The following is an 11,299-nucleotide window of genomic DNA, read 5'->3' on the forward strand; positions in this document are numbered from 1 at the left end:
AAGCTTCCTGTTATTGTTTCCACCCCCCTTGATGTTGATCAAGAGGAGAAGTTGTTGCAAGTGCTGAAGAAGCATAAGAAGGCAATTGGTTTGACCTTAGCTAATATTCCTAGTATTAGCCCATCTATGTGCATGCATAGGATACTCTTGGGAGATGGAGCTAAACCATTAAGACAACCACAAAGGAGACTCGATCTAGTCATCCTTGAGGTTGTGAAGAAAGAGATCACAAAGCTTGTACAAGTTAGGATTATATATCCCATTTTTTATAGTCATTGGGTGAGCCCAATTCAGGTGGTTCCAAAGAAGACATGAATTACAGTGGTGAGAAATGAGAGAGATGAGTTGATTCCTACGAGAGTGCAGAACAGTTGGAGAGTCTGCATTGATTATAGGAGGCTCAACCATGCAACAAGAAATGATGACTTTCTTTTGCCATTTATTGATTAGATGCTTGAGCGCTTAGCAAGTAAATCTCATTATTGTTTTCTTGATGGTTTTTCTAGCTACTTCTAAATCCATATTGCTCATAAGGATCAGGAGAAGACCATATTCACCTACCCCTTTGGCACTTTTGCCTATAGGATGATACCTTTTGGCTTATGCAACGCCCTTGGTACATTCCAGTGGTGTATGGTGAGCATTTTCAGTGACTTTTTAGAGAATTGCATAGAGGTGTTTATGGATGATTTTACAGTTTATGGATCTTCATTTGATGCATGTTTGGATAGTCTGGATAGAGTTCTTCATAAATGCATCGAAACTAACCTTATTCTGAATTATGAAAAATGTCATTCCATGGGAGAGCAAGGCATAGTTTTGGGGCATGTGATCTCAAATAAGGGAATTGGGGTAGATCCTGCCGAGATAGATGTTATTTCACAATTGCCTTACCCCTCTTGCGTGCGAGAGGTTTGTTCATTTCTTGGTCATGCAGGTTTCTATCGCAGGTTCATTAAATATTTCAGCAAGAAGGCTCTTCCACTATCCAACCTGTTGCAAAAGGAGGTGCCCTTTGATTTTGATGAGAGATCTATGGAGGCATTTGATTGCCTCAAGACAGCCATGACTACCACTCCTATTATCTAGGCACCTGATTGGACAGTCCCTTTGGAGTTGATGTGTGATGCTTCTAATTATGCATTGGGGGCTGTCCTTGCTCAAAAAGTGGACAAACTGCTTAGGGTAATTTATTATACTTCCAGGACTTTAGATACTGCATAAGCAAATTACACCATAATTGACAAAGAACTTTTAGCTATTGTATTTGCTCTAGATAAGTTTATCTCTTATTTGCTTGGTTCTAGAATTCTTGTTTTCACCGACCATGCAGCTTTGAAGTTCCTATTGAAGAAAGTTGATTCCAAACCAAGGTTGATTAGATGGATGCTCTTGCTCCAAGAGTTTGATTTGGAGATCCGTGACAGGAGTGGAGCACAAAATTTGGTGGCTGACCACTTGAGAAAGATTGAGGGAGTTGTTGATATGATGCCTATCAGAGATGATTTTCCTGATGAACAACTTTTGAATATTTCGGTTTCTTTCCCCACCCATTGGTTTGCCAATATTGTAAATTATTTGGTTGCATCTGTTTTTCCTCCACTTGCATCTAGAGCACAAAATGATAAACTTAAGAGTGATGCTAAATATTATGTTTGGGATGATCCCTATTTGTGGAGATTGTGTACTGACCAGGTTACTAGAAGATGCATTCCAGATCATGAAATTGAGTTAGTCCTTCAGTTTTGTCATTCTTCTAGAGTGGGTGGCCATCTTGGTACCCAAAGGACAGCACGAAAGGTGCTTGACTCTGGATTTTATTGGCCCACCATCTTCAAAGATGCGTGGAAGATTTGTAGCACTTGTGAGTAGTGTCAGAGAGAAGGTGGTACTCTTTCTTGGAGACGACAAGTTATGCATCAACAACCTATGTTGTTTTGTGAGGTGTTTGTTGTCTGGGGTATTGATTTCATGGGTCCATTTCCTGTTTCTTTTGGCTTTTACTATATTCTACTTTCTGTTGATTATGTTTCTAAATGGGTGGAAGCTAAGGCCACCAGGACTAATGATGCTCGAGTTGTTATGGATTTTGTTAGGTCTCATATTTGTTTGCAGGTTTGGTATACCCAGAGCCATTGTTAGTGACTAAGGCACCCACTTCTACAATAGATCCATGCAAGCTATGCTCAAGAAATATGGGGTTGTTCATAGATTTTCCACACCTTATCACCCTCAATGTAATGGGCTAGCTGAGATTTCAAACAGGGAGATAAAGAGGATTTTGGAGAAGATGGTGCAACCTAACAGAAAGGATTGGAGCAACAGACTTGAGGATGCTCTTTGGGCACATAGAACTGCTTACAAGGCACCCATAGGGATGTCCCCTTATCGGGTTGTCTTTGATAAAGCATGTCATCTTCCTGTAGAGATAGAGCATCATGCATATTGGGCTGTGAAAACTTGTAACTTGGTTCTTGATCAAGCTGGTGAAGAAAGAAAGCTCCAAGTGAATGAAATCGATGAGATCCGCTTAGAATCCTATGAGAACTCTATGTTCTACAAAGAGAAGACCAAAAGATTCCATGATAACCTTATTTCTAGAAAGGAATTTTTGGTTGGTCAAAAAGTATTGTTGTACAACTCTAGGCTTGGACTCATGAGTGGTAAGCTTCGTTCTAGGTGGATTGGTCCTTTTCTTGTTACTAATGTATTTTCTTATGGTGTTATAGAAATTAAAAGTGAATTCACAGATAAGAGCTTCAAGGTTAATGAGCATCGCCTCAAGCCTTTCCTCACAAATCCTTCCTCAGTGGATGAACTTGTGGAGGAGGACTCATTAGTTGAACCCACTTTCCTCCCTCCATGAATCAGAGAGTTTTTCTTTCTCTTCTCTACTTTTTATTGCACTAGTCCAATTCTATTGATTGATATGTATGTCTGGATTTTCTGATTGTGCTACATTGGGACAATGTGTAGTTTAAGTGTGGGGGGAGACTATTGTAGGTTATAGGTTTTGTTGATGCATGTTTTTCTTTGACTTTTAGGTTTTTCTTAGGTTTGGGAATTTTCTTTCATACTTTCATTCACTTAAGTCTTGATATCTTGTGGTGTGAATCCATGCATTTCTGTGTGTCAAGTTGCTTTTGAGAATTAAGAGGTTAAAATAATTGTGATAGACTTGTCCCTTGTGAGAATTTGAGCCTTAATTGTGGATGGGTTGCTGTATGCCATATAATATTCTTTCATGTGTGATTGCATTCTTGACTACTTGCACTCTAGAACTTGACTTGTTTCTTGTTGATACTTGATATTCACATGCACATAATTAAGTGATCTAGACATTTCTTTTGAATAAGCCACTTAGCCATATAAGCCTACCTTGAACAAATTTATCCTTTGATAGCCCCTTTGAGACTTTTACTTCTTTCATTGTTACTTAGCTCATTACAAGCTTATAAGTGAAAAACCATGATTGTCCTAACCTTAGGGAATTTTGGAGCTTTGGAATTGTTTTGGGAATATGTATTAAGTAAGAAATGGTGCATTGTTCTTCAAATATTATGGATTCTTGGTTATGTCTTAATGATGGTTAATACAAGTGTGTACATAAGTGTTCATAAAAAAAAAACAAGAAAAAGAGAAATAAAAGTGAATAAAAGGTTGAGTAAGGCAAAGAAGATTAGAATTAGAGATTTGGTCTTATTTTGGGCTGAGTTTTGCTTACTTTTTACTTATTCCTCATTGCTCCTCTATTCCATTTGGTTTTACCTAATATCCCATATTTATCCTACCTTACCCTTGGCCCCATTACAACCTTGAAAAGTCCTTTTGATCTTTATGTGCATGTGCTTATGATGTTGATGTTAGAGGCTTGTCAAGCCTATGGTTGTGTTTGTTTTCATGAAGTGTTTTGAGTATAAACACTTGCAACCTAAGACATATGAGTGTAAACACTTTAGAGAGCATATCTTGTGAGGTTCTATCATTGTTGTGACTCGCCTCTTTGTTTGATTGGTTTCGTGGCAAACTTGAATTCATTGGATAATGTTCATGGATATCTTGATTTGATTCTTTACTCTTGTGTGTTTGATTTTGTCCATTTCATTGTATTTCCTAGATTTCATTGTGAAGTATGTGATTTTCTTAGGTGTTTCATTTTCTAGTTTTTTTGATCTTCTTGCATGACTCACTTTGATGCATGTCGGTTAGCATAACCTTATTTCTTGATTTTGTCCAGGAGTGCAAAAGGTTAAGTGTGGGGGTATTTGATGAACAATATATTAGACACTATTTATAACCTTAATTTAGCATGATTGATGATTCTTTGTGCCTAATGGACTTTGTTTCACATGGTTTAGTATTTTAGACTTTATTGGACTAATATTCCTAAAATGAGTTAATTTGAGATTATTTAGCCTGATTAAATCTATTATTATTTTCAGATCATATTTGGCACCAATGGCATTTTGGGCATTATGGAAGTGGAGGATATGTGCTGAAGTGAATATTATATTTTTATTTTAGGAGTTTTTATTTGTAATTTTGGTTTTAGTTTTGGGCCCATTGTTTAGGGCCCATTTTCGGTTTTACTCTTTGTAAAAGAGAGAATCTGAATTCTACTCTCACTCTCTACATTCACTCATTTTAGAATTCCGTTTTCTCCTGTTTTGCTATGCTAGGGTTTCACATGTTCTTCATTTTTGGTTTTCATCCATCTTCTTCATTTTCGGTTTCTTTCTTCCACTCAATGGAAGGCTAAACTTGTAGACTAAATTCCTTTGGTAATGTATCACAACTCTTGATGTTTTGTTATTAATGCATTTTCGGTTTCTTTATTGTTGATTTCTTCTATGTTAGAAACTGGTTTATGCGTTTATCTTCGCTTAGTTGATTTACTCTCTAGTGCATGAATGCTTAGTTCGTGTGAATTTGTTAATAATTTCATGCTTATGTTGATTTCGCCTAGTTAGAGGTTTAGGTTCTGGAACTTTGAATTGATTATCGCATAGTTAATTGATTCTCAACAAATTCGGAAGTTAATGGTTAGAATCTAAAAATAATCTTTTGAAACCAAGGATTGAGTTGTGAACTAATGAACCAAAGGGATTTAGCCGGTTTATTACATTGCTTAACTACTGTTTCTGAATTTGATTTATAATCATACTATCGAACAACAAAAACCCTGTTGTGTGTGTGACTATAAGGTGTTTGAAGCTTTGTTTGAAAGATAATCCTTGGGAAACGACCCAGGAGTCACTTCCTAGTACTGCAATTTTAATTGTTATATTATTTGTATTGGGTACAGCCTCGATCAACTGTCCACTTGTGAAGCTGAGTATATAGTAGCTTGTGCAACAGCTTGCTTGCCAAGCAATTTGGTTGTCCTCACTGTTGTTGGAACTTGTCATTGAAGATGGAGAAGTGATAGAATTATTCATAGATAGCAAATCATCAATTGATTTAGCTAAAATCCAGTCTCACATGGAAGGAGCAAGCATATTGAAACCAAGTATCACTACTTGAGGCAACAAGTAGCTGGAAGAAGGATCAAACTAGTACATTGTAAAAGTGAGCTTCAATTTACAGACATATCGACTAAGCCATTGAAGAGTGATAGATTCAAAGGCTTCAGAAAGAATATTAGATTAAAAGTTTGAACCAGGAATAGTTTCTGAATGTGTTAGGAGTGTTTTTGTTTGAGTGTAATTTTTGAATTATGGGGGATGTTAAGTTGTGATTCAAAATTCTATTAAGTTGGTTAAGGCTTACTATAATTAGCCTATGGTTCGTTTCATTTGTAGAACAATTTACGCAATTAATAGAAACTCATTCAATACACATATACATATACTTTTCTTCTGCAGCAAGTTACTCTACATTAATCTTCTTCTGTTTTCTTATTCTCTGCTCATTCATTTCCATTCATTTTGTTTTCTTCTGTTTTCAATTCTTTCTTTTCTTTGTTCCGACAGTAGTTGTGTTGTGAATTAATGTTGGGTTACTTTATGAAGTCAATGAAGTGAGTTCTAATAGAAGTCAAACTAAAGGTTGATATAAGGAATACTAAAACAATGTGTGGATTAAGAAGATAAGGATATGTTGTCCTCAAGTCTGTCTTATACCAATAAATATTCAGACTTTTTCTAATTTTACTTCATTATAATTGGTTTGTGATAAGTTTAAGGAAAACATATTCTTGTATGCAATAGTATGCACCTGTAAATTTGAGAGACATAATGAAGACAAAACACTTCAAAATTTCTTAACATGTAACCTATGTTGTATTTATCTTTTTTGGGTTAATTTCTTGATTATATAAGTGAAGTTATATAACATTTTATTATTTTGTCCCACGTTTGTGATGCTTAAATATCTAAGCAAACGCAATATGGTAAAGACAAAAAGGCTAGGATCAACAGTAACTATACATCCTTTAATATATCCTTTAGTTATTTCTTATTTGTCAGATAAAAAATATACAATCAATAATAAAAATATGAATATGGATTGACTAACACTTTACTAAAATATACTTCTCAAAATAAAATCACTTAAAACTAATTTTTAAATATAAAAATTATCAAAGTATATATCGACAACAAAATTGGAAGAACTTAGCTTTATGCTCAACTATGCTACCACCTTGCTAGCTTTTGAGTTAATATCAATATAATTATCAATAGAGGAATCCTCTATTTTAGTTTCTCAAAAGTTTTATGTGTACCAAATTTGTCCTTGAAATTATGGAAAACCCAAAATAACTCTAAAAACATTCAATATTGGTGAATTTGATTATTTATAACTAATTTTTTGGAGAGTTTAGGGTGTGTTTGTTTTGGTTATTTACAACGAAATTAGAAAAGGAGAGTGAAAACATGTTTGCATTTTTATTTTCATTTCATAATTCTGAAAACCTGAGTTTCATTTCCAGAAATTTTGAAAATAAGATAATGTAATTTCTAACATTTTGATTAATGAGGTAATGACATTTTATTAAAAACGTTTAAGACTTTTGTTACTTTTAATATTTTAACTTTTTCATGTTGTTTCGAATGTTTTGTTGTTTTGAAAGTTCAATACATATTTATATTTTACTTTCCTACTATACTGTTATTTATTACTCATTTTTTAACCACATGATTCTTCATTTCCTTTTTAATCTTGTTTTCAATATGCATTAAATATGACTATTTTAGTCAAATTATATTGAATCTTTATATAATTTAATAATTTGTTAAACTATATACATAACCTTAAACATCAAAAGACTGAAGTGAAGAATGTATATTTTTCTATTACCTTCTCTACTAATCATCAAAACCCCAAAATCAATCTAGGAATGTTTCTCTCATCCTCACCATCATATATTTGTATAATAAAATTTATTTCTTTATCTCTCAACCTAATAACTTTTTACCACCTCTCTTACATTATTGTTAGAATATAGTTCGACGATGAATATGATAATATATAATTTTGGTATGAAAATTGACACTTCTTGAAGTTACTACACAATCTAAATTAAATATTATTGCACTTTGTGTTATTACTTTATTTTAACTTCAAATTTTTTACACAACATTTGCAATTGCATGATGCTCGTGATAACTTTTCACACGTCTTTGTGGTAGCTAATGACCAAATCCAACAATTAAAGATATTCAATATATTGTTGACATAAAATCTATTGGAAAAGAAAATGCAAATATCAAATTTGTAGACATCCTATAAAATTATTGATTTGACTACTTTAGTAATTAAAATTTAGAATTGAATTAATTGCAAGATTAATTGTCCTGGTTTGTGAAGTTTATAGTGAATGATTTGGAAAATGAAAATGATAATAACAAACATATTTTGAGGAAATGAAACATGAAGATGAAAATTTTATTTTTTAAAAATGAAAAATAGGGGAAAATATTTCTGAAAAGCATAAACACATATCGTTTTTATTATAAACTACTTTCATTCATATTGATGATATTTAAGTACTAATGAATTTATTTTATAAGAGACATTAATTTACACAAAAATTAATAAAGACCAAATCAACCGGAACAAAGAAGGAAGTGCATGTAAATTCAATTTAAGAAAGCAAAAGCATCTTCAATTTCTCTAACACCTTCCTTAATTATAGTGGACCCCATAAGGTAACTTTGATGGAAGAAGAAGTTTTAGAAGTAGAACATCAAACGCGTGGCTCTTTGTCCATCGTCAGTATCTCTAGAAGTTCCTCACAGTTTCATTCACTCAATATAGGACAAAGGAATCAGAATGTGTATACACTATTTTATAAAGAACCCCTCAGGGTCACTATGCCCATGATAACAAAACAACAACTCTTAAAATTATTATTTAACAGTGTTTTTGTGACAGTTTTTATGTGAGCCCAGTAACATATAAGATTATATTCAACAATATTTTTTGTAGTGCTGCAGAAAGTAGACATTTAACAGCGCTCATTGAAGCAAATGCTGTTAAATGTCTACTTTCTAAATAAGACAATATCTCTCTCAGACATTTCTATCAAACACATGACCAACATATCCAACTCCACCACATTTACAATAGATTTGTCAAAACACCACTGACTTCAACTACATTTAACCTTGACAAATTCCAATAATAACATATGAGTAATGAGATCTTACCGAAATTGTTCATTCTTTCTCATCCAATGTTCACCATAGCCAAAAACCTAGAACATCATAGCTGCATAACTTCACAACAAGCAAAGATCACACTATTAGTAAAGAGAAAAATAAACGAGCTAAAATAAGATAACGATTTACCTTATGCTTGAAAAAACAAAAAGTTGATAACTTCACTCTAGCTGCATAACTTCACAACAAATAAAGATCACATTATTAGTGAAGAGAGAAATAAATGAGCTAAAATAAAATAACGATTTACCTTATGCGTGAAGAAAAAACCAAAAATCGATAACTTGCTTGAAGAGATAAACTTAAAACAAAAGAGGAAAAAAAAGTAAGTTATGGAGAAGAAAAAGAAGAAAAGTAAGTGACATAATAAACTGAGTGATATGTATTATTGTGTAAGGTTTTGTTTTTGAATTTGAAAAGATCTCACTCACTAAAACAATGTTAAATGTATGACATCTTTAACAGTGCTCGCTTCAATAAGCGTGGTTAAAGATAACACCTTTAACAGCACTTTCTTCAATAAGCAAGCGTTTGTTAAATGTGTTTCAATAAACGTTGTTAAAGATAACACCTTTAACAATGCTTATTGAAGAAGTACTGTTAAATACATGAAGTATGACCTTTAACAACATTTGCTTCAATAAGCGCTATCAAAGATAACACCTTTAACAACACTTTCTTCAATAAGCGTTGTTAAAGATAATACATTTAACATCGCTTATTGAAGAAGTGTTGTTAAATATATGAAATATGACATTTAACATTACTTGCTTCAATAAGCGCAGTTAAAGATAACAAAATATAACACCTTTAATTTTCTTCCATCTTATATTTAACAACATTCAACACATAAGCGCTGTTAAATAGGCGTTGTTAAATATCATTTCTAGCATAGTGGGTGTTCATAATTTTGTCCCCATTTTTTTCGTACTTCTATGCTTTCTACTTGTAACTTACGCTACGTTACTTTGCTTTGCTCCCTATATAGTGTGGTCGCTGGTCAGAAAAATGCTCTCTCAAAAGTGGTTTTTGCTCTTTTTTGCTTGTCTCCTAATAATTGATCCTAACCCAAATGTGTGGAAGCCACCCATGTTCTAACCATCCATTAAAAGGTAAAATTTAAAGGTGAATCTTGTGCACATGTAGTTAAGGTTTTAAATTTGAGCTAATGGATAATGAAAAATTCAATTTTGTTAGTAGTTAAAATTCAATCTTGTGCACATGAGTGAGCATCTTCTCCTGTATTAGAGAGGAGAGTACATCGAAACCAAAAGAAAAAATAAGGATGATTCTTTTTTAACAACTTACATACTCAATATTAAAGATGATTCTTTTCTGGATTACATTTATCCAAAATTCTCTATAATATTTATATTCGACGCTAATTTTGTTATTAACACCAATTTTCATGCCAACTTCTAATGAGGAAACGACAATAAATACATGATTGATGATTAGAATTGAAGCCTAACTAAGTGGTTTGATGAGAAAAGTAGTTGGATAAACATTTTCCATATATCCTTGCTCTCTTGCTTTAGAATTTCCTTTTATTCTTTATGTTTTGTTCCAAGGTATAGAGAGAAAGCATATATATATATAAAAGGTTGATGTTGATGTATATAGAGTACTCAAGGGGAACAGCATATTCGAGTCTGGGGCTTGTATGCAAGTACTATGATTTTAACCGACGTCCAATATTCCAACTTCGCACATTTCAGGCCAAAATCTCACTTCTTTAGCCAGGGTCTAAAATTGTTTCTAACCAAGCTTAAATCTTTTACAATCCATAATCCTAATAGAGTGTTCAACAATTCTAAATGACACGAAAGGATAATTAGTGACTGAGTCACGACGAGTTACTATCTTTAAGACATTTTGTGACACTGCCCAAAATGTGCAAACAGATTATCAATAACGCCGTTTGTAGGATAAAACAGTCCAGTTCCCTGTTTTCAAATTCTTCTGTAAGAACCGCTCAAAATACTCACATTATGGCTACTCGTGTCAATCCTATTTTCCCACAATCTGACTATCAATGTCAGTTCTCGAAATTTCCATAATTGGCTTCATGTACCAATTCGAGTACCACAGAAAGAAAGAAAGAAAGAAGTTGACAGAAAATGCTTCTACAAAGATTATGAGGGAGAAAGAAGAAAAGTCGGGGAAATGGTGCTCGTCTGGGACGAGGAAATATGAAGGGTGAAAGTCTCACTCTATTTATAGCCTGAGACCTCCAACAGTCACCTCGATCCGACGACCCAGATAGGAGATTGTGTCCCAAATGAGCATGAGATCTGACAGTCACGAGGAGTCCAACGGTCACATGAACGAATTCTCATATGAGTGCCACATGTATGTTGACTTGGTCAACCACACATGGAAGATTAAAAGGAAAAATAATTTCGTTTTACAAAATTTGTTGGGCTCAACTGACGATGGTGCGCATATGTGTGATTCCCCACTTACCATGAAACTCATTGTACCCCTTGGGGCACTGCACAAAGGCGACACTTAAAACTTATAAAGTCTTTCAAAGTCTCTCCTATATCCTATGTGAGACTTTAGGGTTTTTTCATTTCATACCTTCAAAAAGTATAATATCTATATATTATCAATGTAAAAATTTATATACATTT

The sequence above is a fragment of the Lupinus angustifolius genome, chromosome LG16 (genome assembly GCF_001865875.1).
Source record: "Lupinus angustifolius cultivar Tanjil chromosome LG16, LupAngTanjil_v1.0, whole genome shotgun sequence".
NCBI lineage: Eukaryota > Viridiplantae > Streptophyta > Magnoliopsida > Fabales > Fabaceae > Lupinus > Lupinus angustifolius.